Raw genomic sequence first — 13,326 nt, 5'->3', positions numbered from 1 at the left:
TCTCAAAAAAAAAAAAAAAAATTCTGCAAATATAGTCACCCAGATATTACTTGAAGATGTAGACAAGAACTTCACACAAGGGGAAACTTGAATGGCTAACAAATACATAAATATATGTTCATACTTATTAATAATCTGAATAAATGCAAATCAAAGCAGCCATTCAATTGGTGATGATGAGAGGGGACCTGAATCAGGGAATGAATAAAAACATTCAAAGACATTAATATTAATATAACCTAATTTGAAACCAATAATTAATAAAATTGGATTATATATTTAACCAAATCATTGTTTTCATTTATTTCTAAAATGATAATTGCTGCTACCAAACGCATGATTTAATTTGGAAGGTTGAATCTTAAATTTGAAGTGTACAAAATGACAGTAACAAATTCACAAACCTGCCAGTTACCTGTATGCGAGAAGAGAATGGCTCATTACATTCTCCATGTGAGGCTGTCGCAAGTGAAGTCTTGGTTCACACAGATTCTGTCACTTGACTTCTAGGTATATGTACCTAGACATTAATGTCACTATCCTTCGAGGTCACAGAATACAGCCCAAACACGCCCCCTCATGGCAGCACATAGTAAGAGTAGGCTATGAATAAAAATTGGGAGATTCACATTCAGATTCTCTTGAGCCTGACCGAAGTAGATTTTCAAATGCTTAGTTGGGCATAAAAATACTCCAGTTACAGAGCTTACATATTATTTCCACTCTATAATAGTGAGGGTCATAACTTATGATTTGTCCCCTTGGAGAGTATATTCACTATACTCTAAAATTTATACCATTGGTCCTTATATGTTCCATACATTTCAGATTCATGTATAAAGATACTTAATTAACATATTCCCTTGGATGCAAAACAGGCATTTGTTCGAAATTGAGCTCCGGATTCTCTTTCCAAAGTCTGTTCTTCCTCTAACCTTTCCCCTATTTGTAAACGTTTTCTTTATCTAACACCGAAAACACACAGTCATCAGGACAATTCTTACATGTTGCTCTTTTACCACAACTAATTACTTCAGCCAATCTTGCCATCCTAAATGTGTCCTTAATCCCTCAGTCCCCTTTGCTGCTACTCTAGTCCAGGCCACCGTCAGCTCTCATCTTGACTACTGCAATAGTCTCTTTGAAAAATCTCCTTCCAATCTTTACCTTTTTACCACTCAATGAACTTCCTCCCACCGGTTGTCTGTGGTCCATATTCTCCCTCGCAAAAATCTGTCCTCAGTAAAGACTCTTAAACTCAATTTACCATAAGTATTAATGACAACTAACAGCCTACCTTTATACTACTCCAGAGTGAACTATCACTTTAACCAGGATATATCCTTCACTGCAGGAATTGCCAAGCATGTGGAAAACAGTTTTTTCCAGAACAACAATTTTCATGATGAATTTTGCCAGAGCCCTCAGAACTTCTTTTTTAACAATTGAAACTGGCCCTGTTTCACTCATCTTCTTTTTCACAAACAGGTAGCATTTTCTTTCCCAGGACAACACAGAGGACAACTATGACAACACATGAAATAAATTAAAATGTTATGAGTGTACCAACTATAGGCAGACAAATAGAAGAACTAGATGTACCTGAAAAACATAAATCAGAAACATTCTTTGTGACTATACTTCTTTTCTATACACTGTATTGCCCTCTCGATACCTTTAGTCTACAATGCTGTTTTGATTTTCCATTGCCTCATTGACATTAAAATTAATACTACATGAGATTTGCCATATTCCACTTCATTAAAAAAAACTAACGGTCAAACTCCTACATGTTCTTCAAAGATATATAACATCTAACATAATCTTAACATTCTCAAGAATAAGAAACAAGATGTAATCACCTAAATATTTACCATAAAAATGATTAAGTAAAATATAATATAATAAATTAAATAATTTTATTCAGAATTATATATAAATTTATAATTATGTATATTTATAAATAAGTTCAATAATAAAATAATAAAAACAATGTAGTCACTTGGTGACTATATTACTAAAATAAAATTTCCAGAGTCTGCAATGAAAATTAACGTATAATGATAATAAATATTCAAGATGAATGTACTAAGTAATGTGATAGACATTTTATTGGGACCATTTATTCACATGAACTGGATAAGTGCAGTTATTAGGTACAGATGAGAAAGCAGAGTCTCTGCGATGTTCAGAAAATCTCTCAAAAATATACCATGATTAAGTGGAATAAGTGAGAAACACATTTAATTTTCACTCTAGTGCTTACACTCATGAAAAACAATTTTTCATGCATCAGCACTTTAAAAAATAGCTATTTTGTCCAAAGTGTAACAAAATCTTGTTACTAACATGTCTTCCTGTAGCCCTCTGAATAAAATTTACATTTTTTATGCAATTTAAAATTAACAAAAAGCTATCACTATAATTGTCAATGATTCTTCTTAGATATAACATAAAAATGAACATATACACTTTCTGTTGGCCCTTAAGGAAGTTTTTGCTAACATTAACGTGAAATATTTTGCATTTTGCATATTTAGGTCTTCTCACAGTAGGCTTTCTTCTCTGTCCTCTTCCTAATTGCCAGACTGCTGTAATTTTTCTGCTTATAGTAACCCCTCACCCTTTTTAAATTTGCTGCTTTGAATTTTCCATTACCATTGAATGAAAAGAAAAATCTTTGTTAGATGTTCTTCTCTGAAATGCTGTTTAGAAAGTTCATGTGATTTGGTTGTGCAGTTTTTTTTGACTGCTCAGACATCGTTTTATCTCAGTTTTTAGATTTTGCCAATGTTCTTTCTCAAGAAGATACTACAGTCTACATTATACAAGATGCGACATTCTAAATAGGTGGAGGGGGATGAATGTGAAGAACTCAGCAGTGAATATGAACACATCCTTAAAGTCAACGACAACAGTGCAGAGAAGAAAAAGCTTTATATGAGAATTTCAGCAGATTTAGGGATTTATATTTCTAATATTTGTTACAAAACTAAGCACGGATGAATCATTTCTTAGTTGGAAACTTTTTTTTTTTTTTTTAATTGAAACCTTGCTGAAACAAGACCTCAAAAAATTGGTTTAAGACTCAGAGTTGTCCTCTCCATGGAAATCTTTAGTAAAAGGCAAAAGATTTATACAATCTGAGGAGAAACCAGAGTATAGTTGATAATTTCTTTACTGACACTTGTATTTCAAGAAGTAAAATTAACCAATATCTAGCTAGTAGATTGATGGAAAATACATATGCTATTCAATTGGCATTTTCCAATCTCATGAGTTGTGGAAATTTGCCAGGAATAGGGAGCTGAATAACTTCAGTTTCAAAAAAACCAGATGCAACCAAAATATTTATCTCTAATGCTTCTTGAGATGCCATTGAAACTATGGTAGAAAAAATAAAAGGGTTAAATGTAAAACAACAAAGAGAAGAATAACCTTCAGTGGCAAGAGATTGTGAAGAAACAAATTCACAAAAGATATAAAGTAGACAGAGGAATGACCCATGAAGGTGCAGAATGAAAAAAGCTCCAGCCTCACAGATGTGTAAAGCAGATTACACCCGCGGAGAAAGCCCTGTAGAACCTGAAAAGACCCAGGACCCTGAGGACAAAAGAAGCTGGAGTGAGTAACAGAATTAAAGCTTTAGTCAAAAGCAGCCATTTCTATATTCCAAAGCACAACTTTGAACAGCCAGGTACTTAGTCTACAGCCAGAAATTAGAGTGGTGATTAAAGTCATTGATCGAATATACTGGGATTATTCCTAGAGCAGTAGGGGTCAGGGACCCCAGAGTGAAGGCCATTACACTCCAGCTTTTGGAGTCTCTTATCTAATTGTTGCCTGTTCTCTACAAACAAACGCCCACCTCTCTGTATATTGCATCCTCTGTAAGCCTCCAGTAAAGGAACTCCAGACACTGAAGAAAGCCTAAAATCAAAGTAAGAAGTCTCAGTGAAAAAATAAGATAAAATTTAAATGGTGAGCGTGAAGTAGACAATATAGAAAACAGAAGGTAATTAAAATACCTCTAAATTATTATTCCCAGGTATATTTGAGATATTATTTCCCTTAAAACAGAAAGAAAAGATTATGAAAAATTAAACAATTTAATTTTAAATTATAAAAGCAATTCCAAATTAAAACATGTCAAAATAAGGAAAAAATCAATGAGTTTGAAAATATTCTTTAGAAAACTTCCCAGATAATGTGAGGAAAACAAGATATAAATATTAAAAAGAAGAAAAAAAATCCAATCTAAATGTTTTAATGCCCACTTAATCAGAAGTATAAAAGAAGAAAATGAGTGAGATGAATGGAGGAAAATTATCTAAGAAATGAACAAATATTCAAAGTTGAAGGATTTGAGTATCTGAATTGAATGAAATCACAAAATGTACATCACATTAAAGGATAAAACAAACAAATAAACAAAACCTAAATATCACTAGAATAAAGACAAGATACTATGTTACCAAAGAGAAAATATAGTAATAAGATAGTATGTGACATTTCATGTTGTGTTTTTCAGCTCCATCAATTCATTTATATTCCTCTTTAAGTTGTCGACTCTTGTTAACATTTCATCAAATCTTTTTTCAAGGTTCTTGGTTTCTTTGCATTGGGTTAGAACATGTTCTTTTAGCTCACAGAAGTTTCTCATTACCCACCTTCTGAAGTCTGATTCTGTCATTTCATCACACTCATTCTCCATCCAGCCTTGTTCCCTTGCTGGTGAGGAGTTGTGATCAATTGGAGGAGGAGAGGTGTTCTGGTTTTATGTGTTTTCCTCCTTTTTGTGTTGGTTTCTTCCCACCTTTGTGGATTCATCCACCTGTCCTCTTTGTAGTTGCTGATTTTCAGATTGAGTCTCTGAGTGGACGTCCAGTTTGCTGATGATGAAGTTATTTCTGTTTCTTATTTTTTCTTCTAACAGTCTTGCCCCTCTGCTGTAGGACTGCAGAGGTCCATTCTAGACCTTGCTTGCCTGGGGATCACCTACAGAAGCTGCAGAACAGTAAGGGTTGCTACCAGTTTCTTCTTCTGCTATCTTTGTCCCAGAATGATGCCCACCAAATGTCAGTCTGATCAGTCCTTTGTGAGGTGATTCTTTGGATATGCGGGGGTCAGGAAGCTGCTTGAGGAGACAGTCTGTCCTTTATGGGAGCTTAAGTGCTGAGCTGGGAGCTCCATTGTTCATTCAGAGCTGCTGGGCAGGTACATTTAAGTTTGTTGCAGCAGAACTCATAACCCACCTTTTTTTCCCAGGTGCTCTGTCTCGGGGGTTAGGGTTTTATTTATGAGTTTCTGTTGTGCTGCTGCATTTTTTTTCAGGGCTACCCTGCCCAGCAAGGAGGCAGCCTAGCCACTGTCTGCCTGCAGAAGCTTTGCTGAGCTGCTGTGGGCTCTGCCCTGCTACCCTGTGAACTTCCCTGCAGTCCTGTGTATATGGGTGTGGTTAGAACTGACTCAGCAATGGTGGCCCACCTCTGTAATGGCAGACTCTCTCTGTTATGGTGGGTTGCCTCGGCAATGGTGGGCTGCCTCAGCAATGATGGACTACCTCCATAGGGGTGGAGTGCTTCGGTAATGGCAGACGCTCCTCCCCCACAGAGCTGGACCATCTCGGGTTCAGCTGTGCTTGCCGTGAAACTCTCAACCCCAAGCGTTTCCAATTGCTGTTTTGTTTTTTTGTGTGTGTGGAGGTGGGACCCACCAAGCCTGATCCCCTGGCTCCCTGCCTCAGAGCCTTTTTTGTTTTTAAAGTTGAATGGTTGACTCTCTCCCAGGTATTGCAGTCACCTGCTGAAAAGCTGCCAGGATCTGTGTGATTTCCCATGCAGCGACCCACTGCACTGGCTGGACAGGGAAAATGTGGCAGATATACACCATGGAATATTATGCAGCCATGAAAAATGATGAATTCATGTCCTTTGTAGGGACATGGATGAACCTGGAGAACATCATTCTCAGCAAACTGACACAAGAACAGAAAATGAAATACCACATGTTCTCACTCATAGGCGGGTGATGAACAATGAGAACACATGGACACAGGGAGGGGAGCACTACACACTGGGGTCTGTTGGGGGGAATAGGGGAGGGGCAGTGGGGGGTGGGGAGTTGGGGAGAGATAGCATGGAGAGAAATGCCAGATATAGGTGAAGGGGAGGAAGGCAGCAAATCACACTGCCACGTGTGTACCTATGCAACTATCTTGCATGTTCTTCACATGTACCCCAAAACCTGAAATGCAATTGAAAAAAAAGATAGTATGTGACCAAAGAGAAAATACAGATTGTCACAATGATGAAGTTGACATTTGACTTATTATCAGCATCAATGGATGGTCAAAGACAATGGGGTATTTATATCATGCATGGATGTTTAATTTTACTGAATTTGTTTTTGTTATCTATTTTTGAAATCGTACTTTTTTTCTTGGTTCTGTTAACACGGTGTATAATGTTTATTGATTTGCATATGTTGAACATTCATCACTGGGATGAATCCCACAAAGATCCTTTTTTTTTTAATATAAATTATACTTTAAGTTCTAGGGTACATGAGCAGAGTGTGCAGATTTGTTACATAGGTATACACGTGCCATGGTGGCTGATGTCAAGCAGACTATTTTCTGGGTTTTCTTCTAGGACTTTCATAGTTTGAGATCTTAAATTTAAGTAAAGCCAACATTTTTAATATTCTCACACCACCTCAGCCACAGAAGTTTATAAATGCTATCAAGGTATAAGACTGGGAGTTAGATACTCTGAGGCTTATTGCAAGCTGTGCTATCAAGTGAGATTGTGAAAAAGTCATTAGCTTATGATTTTATGCATATACAATATGTAAAGTAAAAGGTATACAGAAGTACTATAATCTTCTTTTAGTCAGTGATAAACTACTTGCTTACTCACTGTATATTTTCAAAAGAACAATATTTTAATCTATCTCATTATAAAGTGTATTATTTGGAGTATTGTTATATGAATGCTAAACACGGTGTGAGTAGTAGTACTTAGACTGTCTATCTGATTTTATAATTAGATTGACTCACAGAAAGAGCATATATCTTGCTTGCACAATATCTCTGATCAGGCTGGGTGGTATCTCACATTTGTAATTTTAGCACTTGGGGAGGCCAAAGAGGGTGGATCACCTGAGGTCAGGAGTTCAAGACCAGCCTTGCCAACATGGTACTAAAAATACAAAAAATTAGCCAAGCATGGTTGCCCCTGTAATCCCAGCAACTCAGGAGGCTGAAGTGGGAGAATCGCTTGAACCTGGAAGGTGGAGGTTGTAGTGAGCCGAGATTGCACCACTGAACTCTAGCTTGGGCAACAACAGGAGTGAAACTCCATCTTAAAAAGAAAGAAAATAATATTTCTGATCATTTTCCTCTATATTCTGATTATTAGCTTCCTTACATGTCCTGCAGGTAAACAAATCATTTTTGATTTGTTCAAGTGATATATTGATATACATCTGTCTGCTAGTCCATAGATAATACTGAAATTTGTCAGTATGTTAAAACTGAAATTTGTGTTTATGCAGCGTGGCATCTGAAATGGGACAGAATCAAAGACCCCAAACTCATTATGCTTACATTTTTCAGAGGAAATCACCAGAGTAATTAAGAAAAGGGAGAGGTGGATGATACTGTGTAACTCTTCTTACTCATGCAGTTTAAAAAGGATGAGGCCTTAACAGAAGAGGAAACATTTCAGTGGAACAGGTGCATGTTTTCCTTAACTTCTTGAAGCCTTAATTTGAAAATGCACCCAGAAATGAAGATCATGTTTATGAAATTTACAATGTCTTGGACTATAAGGCTCAAATTAAAAGTATATGATATGTAGAAAGAGTAGAGATGAGACCTCTATTGATTTAAAGCTCTATGACAACCCAGAAAAACATTATTTGGTTTTCTTTTTTTTCATACAGATATTTGGGATGCCTTCTTTGTGGCTCCTACCAATCCATTAATATATTCAAGTTGTGACCAGGCAAGGTGGCTCATGCCTGTAATCCCAGCAGTGAGGAGATCATGAGGTCAGGAGTTCGAGACCAGCCTGACTAACATGGTGAAACCCCCGTCTCTACTAAAATTACAAAAATTAGCCAGATGTGGTGGCATACACCTGTAATCTCAGCTACTCAGGAGGCTGAGGCAGGAGAATCACTTGATCCTGGGAGGCAGAAGTTGCAGTGAGTGGAGATCGCACCACTGCACTCCAGCCTCGGTGACAGAGACTCTATTTCAAAATATATATAAATGTGTGTGTGTGTGTGTGTGTGTGTGTATTCAATTTGGGTAGTTTATGGCCAGATAGTCACCAAAACTCTAGGCTACAGGATAAAGGAATTAGAGTATTTGCTCTAAAGCTTGTCTTAGATCCCCTGTTGAAGTCAGAAGGGGAGAATACATTATTCTTTAACCCTAGAGAATGGTGAAGGTTATTTGGCTTGTCAATGGATCCTTGTGATTTATGCTCCTATTTATCCAAGGGAAAGGAAATCAGCATACTGAAGGGATATCTTTTGCACTTTCATGTTGGCTGTTTGTTTTGTTTTGAGATAGGGTCTCACTTTGTTGTCCAGGCTGGAGTGCAGTGGCATGACCAGGGCTCACTGTAGCCTCAACCTCCCAGGCTCAAACAATCCTCCCACCTCAGCCTCCTCAGTGTCTGGGACTACAGGTGAGTACCACCATGCCTGGCTAACTTTTTTATTTGTTGTTGAGCCAGAGTCTTGCTCTGTTGCCCAGGCTGGTCTTGAACTCCTGGGCTCAAGTGATCAGCCCACTTAAGCCTCCCAAAGTGCTAGAATTACAGGTGTGAGCCACTGTGGCTGGCGGCTTTCATATAAACTGCGGCCCTATTTACAATAGCCAAGATAAGGAATCAACCACAGTGTCCAACAACAGATGAATGAATAAGAAAATGTGGTATATGTGCATAATGGAAATACTATCCAGCCATAAAAAGGAATGAAATCCTGGCATTTATGGCAAAGTGGATGAGCCTGGAGAACATTATGTTAAGGGAAATAGCCAGGAACAGAAAGTTAAACACCACAAGTTCTCACTCATATGCAAAAGCTTAAGAAGTTGATCTCACAGAAGTAAAGAAAAGAAGATATTAGAAGACAGGAAGGGTTGTAGGAAGGGAGAATAGAGAGAGATTCCTTAAAGTTTATGAAATTATAACTAGGTAAGAGGAAAAGCTCTAGTCTTCTATAGTAAGATGACTATGTTTAACATGAATATATTACATAGTTTCAAATAGCTAAAAGAGGTGATATTGAATATTTCCAACACAAAGAAATCATAAATATGTATTTTATTTGATATAATATTTGATATTAATTAAAATATCAAATATTAAATGAATATAGCAACCATATAAAAAAGCTTTGGGGGTTCACCCACCACTACATCTGCCTTACACGTAAAGATAAAGGGAGTTATTCCAGTTGAAACAAAGGAATGCTGTCTCAGGAATGTAGGTTTGGTTCAACATATGAAAATCAAGGTACTGCACCATAAGGGAGAAAAGCTTTTGATAATCTCAGCACATGCAGACAAAGCAATTGACAAAATCTAACACGTTTATATGATAAAAACACCCAAAAAACCCCCCCTAGTAACAGAAGGAAACGATCTTTAATTAATTAAGGGCATCTATGAAAAATCCGTAACTACCAGCATACTTAATGGTGAAAACAAAGTTTTTCCCTAAGATGAGGGACAAGACGAGAATATTTACTCTTTCTACTTCTATTCAACAGTGTATTTGAAATTCTAGCCAGGTCAATTAGGCAAGAGGGTTTAAAAGATGGGGAAAGCCGCCTGTCCGCGGCAGCTGCCAGCCCCTGTAGAACTTGCGGTCTCGATGTCTTTCCCCCGGTGTGCCCTATTGTGGGCTTGGCTCCTGGCAGGGCGCCAGGCTGGCCACCGGGCAGCCATCTGCTCTGCCCTTCGCCCCCACTTTGGGCCCTTTCCCACGGTTCTGGGGCAAGTTTCTGTCCTTGCCACAACCTCCTCCTCTGCCTCTGGTGGCTCCAAAACCCCGAACACGGCCTTGTTCGTGTCCCTGAGTGTGAAACCTCAGGGCCCCAGCGCCGATGGCAATGCTGGGGCCAAGCTAACCTGACCTCTGGACAAGATTGAAGTAAAGGAGATCTTAGACAAATTTTACAAAAGGAAAGAAGTTCAGAAACTGGGTGCTGATTATGCACTCAATGCTCGTCTCTTCCACCAAGCTTTCATAAACTTTAGAAATTATATTATGAAGTCTCATTCCCTGGATGTGGACATTCACATTGTTTTGAATGATATTTGCTTCAGTGCAGCTCGTGTGGATGACTTATTTCCATTTTTCTTGAGATATGCCAAACAAATATTTCCTATGTTGGACTGTAAGGATGATCTCCGTAAAATCAGTGACTTAAGAATACCACCTAACTGGTACCCAGACGCTAGAGCCATGCAGCGGAAGATAATATTCCATTCAGGCCCCACAAACAGTGGAAAGACTTATCACACAATCCAGAAATATTTCTCAGCAAAGTCTGGAGTATATTGTGGTCTTTTAAAATTACTGGCACATGAGATCTTAGAAAAGAGTAATGCTGCTGGTGTGCCATGTGACTTGGTGACAGGTGAGGAGCTTGTGACAGTTCAACCAGCTGGGAAACAGGCTTCACATGTCACTTGTACAGTTGAGATGTGCAGTGTTACAACTCCTTATGAAGTGGCTATACTTTCAAATGATTAGAGATCCAGCTAGAGGATGGGCCTGGTCCAGAGCACTTCTAGGACTCTGTGCTGAAGAAATTCATTTGTGTGGAGAACCTGCTGCTATTGACCTGGTGACAGAGCTCATGTTCACAATGGGAGAGGAAGTGGAGATTCAAGACTGTAAGAGGCTTACCCCTATCTCTGTGCTGGGCCATGCACTAGAATCTTTAGATAACCTTCAGCCTGGGGACTGCATTGTCATTTTAGCAAGTATGGTATTTATTCTGTGAGTCGGCAGATTGAAATTTGGGGATTAGAATCAGCCGTTATATATGGCAGTCTCCCACCTGGGACCAAATTTGCTCAAGCAAAAAATTTAATAATCCCAATGACCCATGCAAAATCTTGGTTGCTACAAGGAGAATTATTTTTTACTCCCTTATAAAGTCCAGTATCAATGAAAAGGGAGAGAAAGAAATAGAACCAATCACAACCTCTCAGGCCCTGCAGATTGCCGGCAGAGCTGGCAGATTCAGCTCGCACTTTAAAGAAGGAGAGGTTACAACAAAGAACTGTGAAGATCTCAGTTTATTAAAGGAAATTTTGAATAGGCCTGTGGATCCCATAAGGGCAGCTGGTCTTCATCCAACTGCTGAGCAGATTGAAATGTTTTCCTACCATCTCCCTGATACAACGCTTTCCAATCTCATTGATATTTTTGTAGACTTTTCACAAGTTGACGGGCAGTATTTTGTCTGCAATATGGATGATTTTAAATTTTCTGCAGAGTTGATCCAGCATGTTCCATTAAGTCTGCAAGTGAGGTATATTTTCTGCATGGCCCCTATCAACAAGAAGTAGCCTTTTGTGTGCTCTTCCCTGTTACACTTTGCCAGGCAGTATAGCAGGAATGAGCCTCTGACCTTTGCATGGTTACGCCAACACATCAAATGGCCTTTATTTCCACCTAAGAATATTAAAGACCTCATGGATCTTGAAGCTATCCATGATGTCTTGGATCTTTACCTGTGGCTAAGCTACTGATTTATGGATATGTTTCCAGGTGCCAGCATTATTCGAGATCTCCAGAAAGAACTAGATGCTATTATCCAAGATGGTGTGCACAATATCACTAAATTGATTAAAATTTCTGAGACACGTAAGCTGTTGAATTTGGAGAGCTTTCCATCAGACAGCCAGTCACGATTATCAGGAGTCTGAAGGAGCCAAGCTAGAAGGGCACGCGGCACCAAAGCTCTAGGAAGTAAAGCTGCTGAGCCACCCAACCCCAATGCCGGAGAGCTGTCCCTTGCTATCAGATTGGTGCAGCAAGGACTCCTCACTCCAAATATGCTGAAACAGCTAGAAAAAGAGTGGATGACACAACAAATTGAACGTAACAGAGAAAGAGTAGCATCTGAGACTCATTCAAAAGGAACGAGAAGAAAGAAGGAACCTGATTCAGATTAGTTTTCTGTTCCTGGTTGTTTGTTTGTTTTTTTAATTTAATTTTGCAAATAAAAATCTATTTTGAATCCTTAAAAATAAATAAATAAAAGATGGGGAAAGCGAGGGATACCACTTGGAAAGCAGGAAGTGAAGTATATATATATTTGCAGATGACATGACTATGTAGCAACCCCTAAAAATCTGTAAAAGACCTATTAGAGCTAATATTAGGTTGGTGCAAGAGTAGTTGCAGTTTCTGCCATTACTTTTGCACCGACCTATAAATCAGTTCACCAAGATTATAGGATGCAAGATAAGTACAGAAAAATCAGTTGTACTTCTATATACTAGCAATGAATAATGCAAAAATAAAATTAAAAATCCAGTCCCATTATGATTGCAAAGAAAGAAAAGAAAAAAGAAAAAAAAAAGAGTTAAATGACCAGGAATAAGTTTAACAAGAGAATTGCAAGGCAGTCCCTTTGCTGACTTTTTAAAGAGTTTGTTGTACTTTTTTCATCTGAGCAATTTCCATTTGGCTTCTCTTTATATCACCTTATTTTTTTCTTCTGAAACTTTACTTCTTTGCCCAGAGTTTCCATTTTTTCATCTATTTCAATAGTGTTTATAATTATTAGTATTTGCTGAAATATTTTTATGATGGCTATGTTAAAATCCTTTTCAGATAATTCTAACTTCTGTGTCTTCTTGGGGTTGGTGTCTTTTATTGTCTGTTCTCATTCAAGTTGGGATAACCTTGGTTCTTGGTGTGGTGATTTTCAATTTCTAGTTGGACATTGAAGATATTATAAGACACTGGATCTTATTTAAATCCTGGGTTTTATCAGGCATTCACTGACACTGCTCTGGCAAGAGAAGTGGGGTCATCTCTTATAGGTATGTTGGAATAAAACCTCAAGTTCTCTACTCAAGTCTTCAGTGACACACAGGCAAAGAAGAGCTGTCTTCTTACTGCTCGGTAGGAGTGGGGCTTTGGGCTATTCGCTAGGTCTCTGATGATACCTCCCTGGATGGGAGAAGAACGATGCTTCATTACTGCCCCCTGCATGATCTCCACTGATACAATGGGAGGTGGCTTATGCCTATAATTCCAGGACTTTGGGAGGATGAGG

At 38.3% G+C, this 13,326-nt stretch overlaps 1 non-coding gene and 1 pseudogene across 1 annotated transcript; one reads left to right on the top strand and one right to left on the bottom strand.

Moving 5' to 3' along the window:
* Nucleotides 1-3,048: 3,048 nt before the first annotated feature.
* Nucleotides 3,049-3,163, bottom strand: LOC118148093 (U5 spliceosomal RNA). The gene has a single exon (XR_004734889.1). It is a non-coding gene; the product is annotated as a U5 spliceosomal RNA (small nuclear RNA).
* Nucleotides 3,164-9,896: 6,733 nt separating this feature from the next.
* Nucleotides 9,897-12,214, top strand: LOC100412479 (ATP-dependent RNA helicase SUPV3L1, mitochondrial pseudogene; annotated as a pseudogene).
* Nucleotides 12,215-13,326: the final 1,112 nt, after the last annotated feature.

The sequence above is a fragment of the Callithrix jacchus genome, chromosome 15, assembly GCF_049354715.1.
Source record: "Callithrix jacchus isolate 240 chromosome 15, calJac240_pri, whole genome shotgun sequence".
In the NCBI taxonomy this organism is placed as follows: Eukaryota; Metazoa; Chordata; class Mammalia; order Primates; family Cebidae; genus Callithrix; species Callithrix jacchus.
The sequence above is the reverse complement of the archived record's forward strand: the minus strand, read 5'-3'. Positions and strand labels throughout refer to the sequence as shown.